This window comes from Pecten maximus, chromosome 9 (genome assembly GCF_902652985.1).
Source record: "Pecten maximus chromosome 9, xPecMax1.1, whole genome shotgun sequence".
Lineage (NCBI taxonomy): Eukaryota > Metazoa > Mollusca > Bivalvia > Pectinida > Pectinidae > Pecten > Pecten maximus.
In genome coordinates, this window is record NC_047023.1 from 33,542,849 (window position 1) to 33,557,124 (window position 14,276).

Below are 14,276 nucleotides of genomic sequence, written 5' to 3' on the forward strand. Positions count from 1 at the left end.
ACCTAAACCTTATGATGTATTGGTGATGATCCTAGCGTCCTACATCTAAACTTAGAAATGGTGATTCTATAGCGTCCTGACCTAAACCTTATGATGTATTGGTGATGATCCTAACGTCCTACATCTAAACTTAGAAATGGTGTTTCTAGCGTCCTGACCTAAACCTTATGATGTATTGGTGATGATCCTAGCGTCCTATTCTAAACTTAGAAATGGTGATTCTAGCGTCCTGACCTAAACCTTATGATGTATTGGTGATTATCCTAACGTCCTACATCTAAACTTAGAAATGGTGTTTCTAGCGTCCTGACCTAAACCTTATGATGTATTGGTGATGATCCTAGCGTCCTATTCTAAACTTAGAAATGGTGATTCTAGCGTCCTGACCTAAACCTTACGATGTATGGGTGGTGATCCTAGCGTCCTGGCCTTAATCTTATGATGTATTGGTGATGATCTTAGCGTCCTACATCTAAACTTAGAAATGGTGATTCTAGCGTCCTGACCTAAACCTTATGATGTATGGGTGATGATCCTAACGTCCTACATCTAAACTTAGAAATGGTGATTCTAGCGTCCTGACCTAAACCTTATGATGTATTGGTGATTATCCTAACGTCCTACATCTAAACTTAGAAATGGTGTTTCTAGCGTCCTGACCTTAACCTTATGATGTATTGGTGATGATCCTAGCGTCCTATTCTAAACTTAGAAATGGTGATTCTAGCGTCCTGACCTAAACCTTACGATGTATGGGTGGTGATCCTAGCGTCCTGGCCTAAACCTTATGATGTATTGGTGATGATCTTAGCGTCCTACATCTTAACTTAGAAATGGTGATTCTAGCGTCCCAACCTAAACCTTATGATGTATTGGTGATGATCCTAGCGTCCTACATCTAAACTTAGAAATGGTGATTCTAGCATCCTGACCTAAACCTTATGATGTATTCGTGATGATCCTAGCGTCCTACATCTAAACTTAGAAATGGTGATTCTAGCGTCCTGAACTAAACCTTATGATGTATTGGTGATCCTAGCGCCCTACATCTAAACTTAGAAATGGTGATTCTATAGCGTCCTGACCTAAAACTTATGATGTATAAGTGATCCTAGCGTCCTACATCTCAACTTAGAAATGGTGATTCTAGCGTCCTGACCTAAACCTTACGATGTATGGGTGGTGATCTTAGCGTCCTTCATCTAAACTTAGAAATGGTGATTCTAGCGTCCTGACCTAAACCTTACGATGTATTGGTGGTGATCCTAGCGTCCTACATCTAAACTTAGAAATGGTGATTCTAGCGTCCCAACCTAAACTTATGATGTATTGGTGATGATCCTAACGTCCTACATCTAAACTTAGAAATGGTGATTCTAGCGTCCTGACCTCAACCTTATGATGTATGGGTGGTGATCTTAGCGTCCTACATCTAAACTTAGAAATTGTGATTCTAGCGTCCTGACCTAAACCTTATGATGTATTGGTGATAATCCTAGCGTCCTACATCTTGAATTCCTAAACTTACGATGTATTATCTCACAGTCCTACATTTTCAACTTATGATGTATATGTGGTGATCCTAGCGTCCTGACCTAGAACTTATGCTATATGTGTGGTGATCATAGAGTCCTACATCCTTAACTACAAATGATGATCCTATAGGGTTCAGACACGATCGTACACCATCCTAAATTTCTGTTACGGTACGGACAGTAAGTGAAAAGAAGGGTTCATCGGTTTTAAAAACACGTATATTATTGAATTGTTGGTCGCTGCTTGTTTCCTAAAGGTATTAATGATGCTGGTATATAAAAGTCTGATTTGTACAGATTGTAGTACGTGTACACGTCTGACATTGCCAGACATAATGGTATTCTGCCTCAGATCCTCCTGTGTTTTAATCAGAAGATATATTAGCACAAGTTAAGTATTCATTACAAACAGTGCATGCAGTAATTGCACATCAATTATAAAAATTGACTACTATAACATAACAATCTCGCTAAATATCATCTCCTGTACGCTTCGCTGCACCAACAAAATGAAAAATAATTAAATTTCGAATTAGGGTGATCGTGAAATCACCCGGAGTTGAAGTAGACACCGATTAGGGTTTGAAGACGTGTATTCGGTGATACACTCAATTCTAATTCTCCTCGGTGAAGCCATTACCCCTGGTATAGTACCCATTTGTCATCGAAACTTGACAGGCAACGATTAATTTAGCGAAAAGTTTCAATATAGTTTCTGCTTTATCAAACTGTTTTGAAGTTACGATGAAGAGCTAATCATATTTATTTTATAACGTTTTCTCTGAAGGGACAATCGCTCTGACGCAATAACTCCAGTGGGAATGTAACTAATACACGATTAAGTCCGAGAGTCATACGAGAAGAGGTAATCCGAACGATAAGGCCATTTTGGCCGACGATTTGTATTTTGTCATAATCATATTACGGAACAAGAGATAAAATTTATGAAGCCAGAGGAAACTTCTGTCATCGCATCTGGCTGCAATTTGGGATTGTTTGTCAAACAAAGATGATTGTTTTTTTGGAATGAAAATGATATCTTCTCCAGGAACGTGATTTAACCAGATCGGATCGATGTTTGTTTGTTGACAATCAGATATTACAACGTAGTGCTATAAGATTGATTTAGACTATGTCTGTGGCATTTAATGTTCACCAATACACTGCCTCCCTGCTGCATATTTTACATATGAAAAAATCGTCGGTCTCAGTTATGAGTTTGCTGTAAACATCGAGAACATGAAATTTGTGAAAAGTGAGAATTGTGTACAAAATGTAGTTGAGTATTGGCTTCTTGTGTAATTATATGTACAAGTATGTGATTATCCATAAATCCTAGTGTTCATAACAAACTAAGCTAAAAATAGAATTACGGTCGTTTTGGAAAGGGCATCTTTGTAGTAGCTGGTGACTATCCCATCAAAAAAAATTCGTGAGACTGGTTGTATGCTATCAAGAGCAATTGATATGACGATTCCTGTCCAATGACGCTACCACGACAGTACAGGGAGTTATATTGCATCACCTTTCTAAGAAAAAAAACGGGCCCGGCAAGGTCTTTTTGACATCTATCAGATGAAGAGCAAAATCAGTATGCACTGTATTACTCAAAAGGAATATCTGTTGTCAAATACATGACCCTGTATTGTATAATATTACGACTTGATCTCTACTCATATTTTAGAACATTTACCGCCTCCTAATCTGTTTACAGAGGAAATGAAGACAGCATATACCGATGTGGAATGTATTGGGAAGTTTCGATTTGATCATTACTGCATTGACATTATATCTCTCTGTAAGCTTTGCAATCGTTGATCATTCGTCCCTTTAACACGTGCGTATGCCCGACAGATGGCACAGCGAACAGCTCCCGGATATGGTACACTATGAATCAGCGGTGGATCGCTAGCTCTCAAACACTCACAAGGAAACACTCGGCATAAATCTTACGTAAACTGTATTAAGCGGGCCCTTAATTAAAGGCCTGGTTCGGACATAAGAATGTTTTATGTAATGACAGTCATTGTACATGGTTGCCAAACTCTGAATCAGCCGTGCGCTTTAAAAGACTTGGTTTGCAATGTCATCATGTTGGCATAATTACAAATTTGTTTCTTGGTTCGATTTTGGAAGAAAAGAAAGGAATTATGATGACACAAATCTCACGTGACCAAATATCTTAAAGAATTTAAACCGTTCATCAGATGTTTCGGATGCACGCGATATGGTGATTTTATTCCGGCATGATTTATCCGGAGAACCCAGCTTGCCCTATTTCAGTTGTCGATTTCATGTCCGTCACTTTCTATTCAGAAATTTTACGTCGACCATCTTTGTGTAAATAACGGTTTGGAAGGAATATCTGCATATTCAGAAACGACATTTTCGTAGTTTACAAGCATCTGAGTGAAATCGATTGTTCTAAAGGAATTTATAATCAACAGGACAAAAGTAAACGGGAATCATCGGCCCAGTGATTAAAAGGATTGAGTCAGATAGGTTTGGGGGTAAATTCTGAAATGAGGATCTACGGCTTGCATAATGTGTGTTGTCCTCCACTAGACAGTTAACCGTACCCATGGGAACGATTTAAATGCAGTGCGTTTTGCTGTTGCATAATTCAGCCACTTCGACAATAAAGCGACGATAACTCATTCAAACTTGCAGCAGTATTCAAATGGCCCTTATATTGTGAAAACGTCGCGAATCTTCACCTTGAGTGTCATTTCGAGAGTTGGTGCAGCGAAAATTTTCTATATTTGAATAATAAGTAAAGACTGCAGCAGGCATTTAAGTTTAAGTATCTCTCCATGCTGGGCGTTATCCCAAATACAACCAGCCACCGATAAGGCTGTGGCAGGACACAGTTTACTTAGACTTTCTACTTCTAAAAACAAATCTAACTAATGGAGGATTTTTATATAATACAAATTCTATTAAATTCAAATTGTTATAAACATTAAAATGTTTAAGGTATGCATCTATCACAAAACTTGATCAGGCCTGTCATGCTTCAGTATCAGGCAGGGAGTCAAAGATTCGTATGCTTTTTAAAATGTCTATTCGATTACTAGGGATATCTCCAATTCTATAATGCCTATTAAAGCGAGATCTCTCTAACTTGTTTAGATACATTCTGTATATGCGTGCGATACTTGTAGATTACTCGTTGTGAAGCCGGAGATTTGGTTTACCATCACAACAAAGAGGACATTTTCTTTCCAATGACATTGGCAGAGCATTGAGTTCAGTCTGATTCAGTTCATATGTCTCACCTGGAATTTTAGTACTGGATTTGTATAATTTATGTTAATATTATCTTTATCACATACATGGTTTGTCTGTTGTCCAGTTTTTGTCACTAGTGTAATTACAGAGCATTTTGCATTGGTTGCGCCAGCTAGAAATCGATTGTGACGTCATGAAATGGTCAATGGCGATACTTAAGGAATATTGAAAATGGCGCAACAAAATGGCTGTCTCCGTTTGATTTTGTCCTCCTTATTTTGACATTTAAATCTGTCAAAATGTAAGTTTTCTCAGTAATGTGATCAAAAGTACACGCATCTTAAATTTGTTTTCATTTCATATCAAATTTGTCTCGAAGTGTGTGTTGTTGTTGTTGTTTTTTTTTGCTAGAGAGAGAGAGAGAGAGAAAAAGAAAAAACTATCTATGATTCGATCCATTAAATCTCATATATCTACTGAGTTCTAAGTACACAAAGATTTACATAGTCCACCAACCTTGGCGATATTAGGCAAAACACTTCAGTGTTTCAGCATACTGCTTAGAATGGAACAGGTGTGAAAATTCACTTCAATTTGAGAGTGTAAGGAGTACATATCTTGCCGAACAATGCAATCCCCAGGTGTTTTATAAATGATAGATACAGTTATTGATGTACGAAATGATAGCCGACGTTCGCACCTGTGTAGCACAAAAGGTGTCACAATTACAAAACTCGTGTCAAAAACAATTTACTGAGTAACACAAATAGCTTGTAAATGTAAAGAGAGGTAATTTAAAATCCAGCTCGTGTAAATATCTACCGGTGTATCACATGAGAGTAGGGATGATCATACAAATGAATGTGTTGTCTCGCCGACCCACACTTACAGAAAAAGTCAACTGAACAGTTTATCAGTTAACTTTGAGACATTAGACGTGATCCTGTACAATAGTATATTGTATAGAGAAAAGCTGTGATTTTATATCGAAAAGTTTAGAGAGCAATTATCTTGAAATTTTTATCAGAAAGTTAGTGAAGACATTATTTTGTTATGATTTTGTTCTTAATCATGGTTTAAAGTAGTCATCACCCACCTAATATAATCCTTAAAGTAGTCATCACCCACCTAATATAATCATGGTTTAAAGTAGTCATCACCCACCTAATATAATCATGGTTTAAAGTAGGCATCACCCACCTAATATAATCACGGTTTAAAGTAGTCATCACCCACCTAATATAATCATGGTTTAAAGTAGTCATCACCCACCTAATATAATCATTAAAGTAGTCATCACCCACCTAATATAATCACGGTTTAAAGTAGTCATCACCCACCTAATATAATCACGGTTTAAAGTAGTCATCACCCACCTAATATAATCATGGTTTAAAGTAGTCATCACCCACCTAATATAATCAATAAAGTAGTCATCACCCACCTAATATAATCATGGTTTAAAGTAGTCATCACCCACCTAATATAATCATGGTTTAAAGTAGTCATCACCCACCTAATATAATCATTAAAGTAGTCATCACCCACCTAATATAATCACGGTTTAAAGTAGTCATCACCCACCTAATATAATCATGGTTTAAAGTAGTCATCACCCACCTAATATAATCGTGGTTTAAAGTAGTCATCACCCACCTAATATAATCATTAAAGTAGTCATCGCCCACCTAATATAATCATGGTTTAAAGTAGTCATCACCCACCTAATATAATCATGGTTTAAAGTAGTCATCACCCACCTAATATAATCATGGTTTAAAGTAGTCATCACCCACCTAATATAATCATTAAAGTAGTCATCACCCACCTAATATAATCATGGTTTAAAGTAGTCATCACCCACCTAATATAATCATGGTTTAAAGCAGTCATCACCCACCTAATATAATCATTAAAGTAGTCATCACCCACCTAATATAATCCTTAAAGTAGTCATCACCCACCTAATATAATCCTTAAAGTAGTCATCACCCACCTAATATAATCACGGTTTAAAGTAGTCATCACCCACCTAATATAATCATTAAAGTAGTCATCACCCACCTAATATAATCATGGTTTAAAGTAGTCATCACCCACCTAATATAATCATGGTTTAAAGTAGTCATCACCCACCTAATATAATCATTAAAGTAGTCATCACCCACCTAATATAATCCTTAAAGTAGTCATCACCCACCTAATATAATCCTTAAAGTAGTCATCACCCACCTAATATAATCACGGTTTAAAGTAGTCATCACCCACCTAATATAATCATTAAAGTAGTCATCACCCACCTAATATAATCATGGTTTAAAGTAGTCACCACCCACCTAATATAATCACGGTTTAAAGTAGTCATCACCCACCTAATATAATCATGGTTTAAAGTAGTCACCACCCACCTAATATAATCAGGGTTTAAAGTAGTCATCACCCACCTAATATAATCAGGGTTTAAAGTAGTCATCACCCACCTAATATAATCATTAAAGTAGTCATCACCCACCTAACATAATCCTTAAAGTAGTCATCACCCACCTAATATAATCATGGTTTAAAGCAGTCATCACCCACCTAATATAATCATGGTTTAAAGTAGTCATCACCTACCTAATATAATCATGGTTTAAAGTAGTCATCACCCACCTAATATAATCATTAAAGTAGTCATCACCCACCTAATATAATCACGGTTTAAAGTAGTCATCACCCACCTAATATAATCATTAAAGTAGTCATCACCCACCTAATATAATCACGGTTTAAAGTAGTCATCACCCACCTAATATAATCATGGTTTAAAGTAGTCATCACCCACCTAATATAATCATGGTTTAAAGTAGTCATCACCCACCTAATATAATCATGGTTTAAAGTAGTCATCACCCACCTAATATAATCATTAAAGAAGTCATCACCCACCTAATATAATCATTAAAGAAGTCATCACCCACCTAATATAATCATTAAAGTAGTCATCACCCACCTAATATAATCATTAAAGAAGTCATCACCCACCTAATATAATCATGGTTTAAAGTAGTCATCACCCACCTAATATAATCATGGTTTAAAGTAGTCATCACCCACCTAATATAATCATGGTTTAAAGTAGTCATCACCCACCTAATATAATCATTAAAGTAGTCATCACCCACCTAATATAATCACGGTTTAAAGTAGTCATCACCCACCTAATATAATCATTAAAGTAGTCATCACCCACCTAATATAATCCTTAAAGTAGTCATCACCCACCTAATATAATCATTAAAGTAGTCATCACCCACCTAATATAAGCATTAAAGTAGTCATCACCCACCTAATATAATCATGGTTTAAAGTGGTCATCACCCACCTAATATAATCATGGTTTAAAGTAGTCATCACCCACCTAATATAATCATGGTTTAAAGTAGTCATCACCCACCTAATATAATCATGGTTTAAAGTAGTCATCACCCACCTAATATAATCCTTAAAGTAGTCATCACCCACCTAATATAATCATGGTTTAAAGTAGTCATCACCCACCTAATATAATCATGGTTTAAAGTAGTCATCACCCACCTAATATAATCATGGTTTAAAGTAGTCATCACCCACCTAATATAATCATGGTTTAAAGTAGTCATCACCCACCTAATATAATCATGGTTTAAAGTAGTCATCACCCACCTAATATAATCATGGTTTAAAGTAGTCATCACCCACCTAATATAATCATGGTTTAAAGTAGTCATCACCCACCTAATATAATCATTAAAGTAGTCATCACCCACCTAATATAATCATGGTTTAAAGTAGTCATCACCCACCTAATATAATCATTAAAGTAGTCATCACCCACCTAATATAATCATGGTTTAAAGTAGTCATCACCCACCTAATATAATCATTAAAGTAGTCATCACCCACCTAATATAATCATTAAAGTAGTCATCACCCACCTAATATAATCATGGTTTAAAGTAGTCATCACCCACCTAATATAATCATGGTTTAAAGTAGTCATCACCCACCTAATATAATCATTAAAGTAGTCATCACCCACCTAATATAATCACGTTTTAAAGTAGTCATCACCCACCTAATATAATCATGGTTTAAAGTAGTCATCACCCACCTAATATAATCATTAAAGTAGTCATCACCCACCTAATATAATCATTAAAGTAGTCATCACCCACCTAATATAATCATTAAAGTAGTCATCACCCACCTAATATAATCACGGTTTAAAGTAGTCATCACCCACCTAATATAATCATTAAAGTAGTCATCACCCACCTAATATAATCCTTAAAGTAGTCATCACCCACCTAATATAATCACGGTTTAAAGTAGTCATCACCCACCTAATATAATCATGGTTTAAAGTAGTCATCACCCACCTAATATAATCATGGTTTAAAGTAGTCATCACCCACCTAATATAATCATTAAAGTAGTCATCACCCACCTAATATAATCATGGTTTAAAGTAGTCATCACCCACCTAATATAATCATGGTTTAAAGTAGTCATCACCCACCTAATATAATCATTAAAGTAGTCATCACCCACCTAATATAATCATGGTTTAAAGTAGTCATCACCCACCTAATATAATCATGGTTTAAAGTAGTCATCACCCACCTAATATAATCATTAAAGTAGTCATCACCCACCTAATATAATCACGTTTTAAAGTAGTCATCACCCACCTAATATAATCATGGTTTAAAGTAGTCATCACCCACCTAATATAATCATTAAAGTAGTCATCACCCACCTAATATAATCATTAAAGTAGTCATCACCCACCTAATATAATCATTAAAGTAGTCATCACCCACCTAATATAATCACGGTTTAAAGTAGTCATCACCCACCTAATATAATCATTAAAGTAGTCATCACCCACCTAATATAATCCTTAAAGTAGTCATCACCCACCTAATATAATCACGGTTTAAAGTAGTCATCACCCACCTAATATAATCATGGTTTAAAGTAGTCATCACCCACCTAATATAATCATTAAAGTAGTCATCACCCACCTAATATAATCATTAAAGTAGTCATCACCCACCTAATATAATCATGGTTTAAAGTAGTCATCACCCACCTAATATAATCATGGTTTAAAGTAGTCATCACCCACCTAATATAATCATTAAAGTAGTCATCACCCACCTAATATAATCACGGTTTAAAGTAGTCATCACCCACCTAATATAATCATTAAAGTAGTCATCACCCACCTAATATAATCCTTAAAGTAGTCATCACTCACCTAATATAATCATGGTTTAAAGTAGTCATCACCCACCTAATATAATCATTAAAGTAGTCATCACCCACCTAATATAATCATGGTTTAAAGTAGTCATCACCCACCTAATATAATCATTAAAGTAGTCATCACCCACCTAATATAATCATGGTTTAAAGTAGTCATCACCCACCTAATATAATCATTAAAGTAGTCATCACCCACCTAATATAATCATGGTTTAAAGTAGTCATCACCCACCTAATATAATCATGGTTTAAAGTAGTCATCACCCACCTAATATAATCATGGTTTAAAGTAGTCATCACCCACCTAATATAATCATTAAAGTAGTCATCACCCACCTAATATTATCATGGTTTAAAGTAGTCATCACCCACCTAATATAATCATGGTTTAAAGTAGTCATCACCCACCTAATATAATCACGGTTTAAAGTAGTCATCACCCACCTAATATAATCATTAAAGTAGTCATCACCCACCTAATATAATCATGGTTTAAAGTAGTCATCACCCACCTAATATAATCCTTAAAGTAGTCATCACCCACCTAATATAATCATGGTTTAAAGTAGTCATCACCCACCTAATATAATCATGGTTTAAAGTAGTCATCACCCACCTAATATAATCACGGTTTAAAGTAGTCATCACCCACCTAATATAATCATGGTTTAAAGTAGTCATCACCCACCTAATATAATCATGGTTTAAAGTAGTCATCACCCACCTAATATAATCATGGTTTAAAGTAGTCATCACCCACCTAATATAATCATGGTTTAAAGTAGTCATCACCCACCTAATATAATCATGGTTTAAAGTAGTCATCACCCACCTAATATAATCATGGTTTAAAGTAGTCATCACCCACCTAATATAATCACGGTTTAAAGTAGTCATCACCCACCTAATATAATCACGGTTTAAAGTAGTCATCACCCACCTAATATAATCATTAAAGTAGTCATCACCCACCTAATATAATCATGGTTTAAAGTAGTCATCACCCACCTAATATAATCATGGTTTAAAGTAGTCATCACCCACCTAATATAATCATGGTTTAAAGTAGTCATCACCCACCTAATATAATCATGGTTTAAAGTAGTCATCACCCACCTAATATAATCATGGTTTAAAGTAGTCATCACCCACCTAATATAATCATTAAAGAAGTCATCACCCACCTAATATAATCATTAAAGAAGTCATCACCCACCTAATATAATCATTAAAGTAGTCATCACCCACCTAATATAATCATTAAAGAAGTCATCACCCACCTAATATAATCATGGTTTAAAGTAGTCATCACCCACCTAATATAATCATGGTTTAAAGTAGTCATCACCCACCTAATATAATCATGGTTTAAAGTAGTCATCACCCACCTAATATAATCATTAAAGTAGTCATCACCCACCTAATATAATCACGGTTTAAAGTAGTCATCACCCACCTAATATAATCATGGTTTAAAGTAGTCATCACCCACCTAATATAATCACGGTTTAAAGTAGTCATCACCCACCTAATATAATCATTAAAGTAGTCATCACCCACCTAATATAATCATGGTTTAAAGTAGTCATCACCCACCTAATATAATCCTTAAAGTAGTCATCACCCACCTAATATAATCATGGTTTAAAGTAGTCATCACCCACCTAATATAATCATGGTTTAAAGTAGTCATCACCCACCTAATATAATCACGGTTTAAAGTAGTCATCACCCACCTAATATAATCATGGTTTAAAGTAGTCATCACCCACCTAATATAATCATGGTTTAAAGTAGTCATCACCCACCTAATATAATCATGGTTTAAAGTAGTCATCACCCACCTAATATAATCATGGTTTAAAGTAGTCATCACCCACCTAATATAATCATGGTTTAAAGTAGTCATCACCCACCTAATATAATCATGGTTTAAAGTAGTCATCACCCACCTAATATAATCATGGTTTAAAGTAGTCATCACCCACCTAATATAATCACGGTTTAAAGTAGTCATCACCCACCTAATATAATCACGGTTTAAAGTAGTCATCACCCACCTAATATAATCATTAAAGTAGTCATCACCCACCTAATATAATCATGGTTTAAAGTAGTCATCACCCACCTAATATAATCATGGTTTAAAGTAGTCATCACCCACCTAATATAATCACGGTTTAAAGTAGTCATCACCTAATAAGATATCAGAAAACTATCAAACTTCACACATGAATAGTTTTTGTCTCCAGATGTCCATCTCTACTCACCAATTATGCAGATAGCATTGAACTTATACTAGAAAACCAAGCGGGATTTAGAAAACATCATTCCACAACTGATCATATTTTTTCACTCTATTCTTTAATTGAACTATCAAAACAATTCAAAAGTAAAATGTACTGTGCATTTATAGATTTTGAGAAAGCCTTCGACAGTGTCTGGAGATTAGGACTGTGGAACAAATTAATTACAAGTAATATAGGAGGGAAATGTTTTAAAGTCATAATTAATATGTACAATGGAATTAAGGCCAAAGTAATTAAAGGCGGTTCTGTCTCTAATATTTTTAATTGCAATTCCGGTGTAAGACCAGGGGAAAATTTGTCCCCATTTTTATTTTCAATCTTTTTAAATGATCTAGAACATTTCTTAATATCACATGACTGTAGAGGTTTATCTAATTTGGCGGGAAAACTAGAGACAGAGCTACAAGTTTATCTCAAGTTGTATGTAATGTTGTATGCCGATGATACCATTCTACTTGCAGAGTCAGTAGAAGATTTACAAACACAACTTAACGTATTTCACACCTACTCAAAATTGTGGCATCTTAAAGTTAACATTGACAAGACTAAGATAATGGTTTTTGGGAGAGGAACGGTGTCACGAAATATACAGTTCACCTATGATGGCAATAATTTAGAAATTGTGAAAAATTTTAAATATCTCGGGGTTTGTTTCACTAGAAATGGTTTTACACATTTGAATATCAAACAATTATATGAAAAAGGCCTTAGGGCCATGTATGGCGCTATTTCAAAATGCAGAAATCATAATCTGTCCATGGATTGTAAAATGGATATTTTTGATAAAGCAATCAAACCGATTATACTATATGGCTGTGAGGTTTGGGGGTTTTGTGACACCAAACTCTTAGAACGTCTACATTTGAAATTCTGTAAACATATCCTTAGATTAAAAACATCTACACCAAACTTTATGATATATGGAGAATTGGGAAGGTTTCCATTAAGTATAAATATAAAAGTTCGTATGATTGGATTTTGGGCCAAAATGATGGTCTCAACTCATAATAAATTGAGCAACAAATTTTTCCAAATTTTAAGACATTATAATGCTCAATGGTCTAACTATATTAAAAATATTTTTGAAGAATGTAATTTATTAGATGTTTTTGAAAACCATGAATTTACTAGTATACGCTGCTTAAAAAATACTGTTTTTCATACCCTAAGAAATTTGTTCATATGTAATTGGAAAAATGACGTTTTCAATTCTCCGAAAGGGACCAATTACAGAATTTATAAACATGATTTAAGTTTAGAAAAATATCTACTTGACCTCCCTCCTAAGCTAGCTAATTCCTATTGTAAATTCCGAACTTGTAACATTAAATTACCAATCGAATACGGAAGATGGAATAACATCCCAAGAGAAAATAGAATCTGTAGTCTGTGTAACCTGAATGAAATAGGAGACGAATTCCATTATCTATTTAATTGTAGCGATCATCAAATAGCATTAAACAGAAAAAAATATATATCTAGATACTATTATGAAAGACCAAGTACATTCAAATTTAATACACTTTTTAATTGTGTAGTAGACGATGAATTGAAATCACTTGTGAAATTAATTAAAGAAATAAGTATACGACTCAACAATATTTAAGATAATCTCTTGCTTAACAAATGTATCGATGTATTATATCATATGTCCTGTACAAATTTTGTATGTATATAATTCTCTACACTTTATATGTTTATGAGAATAAAATATATATTGTCATATTGTCATTGACTCTCGATGACTTCAGTGGACAGTCTAGTGCCCTACCAGGAAAATAACCCCTTCTACAGGTATATTGAAAGCGAGGCGACATCGACACAGAGCTGTACATCTGCAATTAGTTTGGGTGAATAAATGTACGCCTCACCCGATACCGAGCTAGTTTCCAGTACCTTGACTAATGCA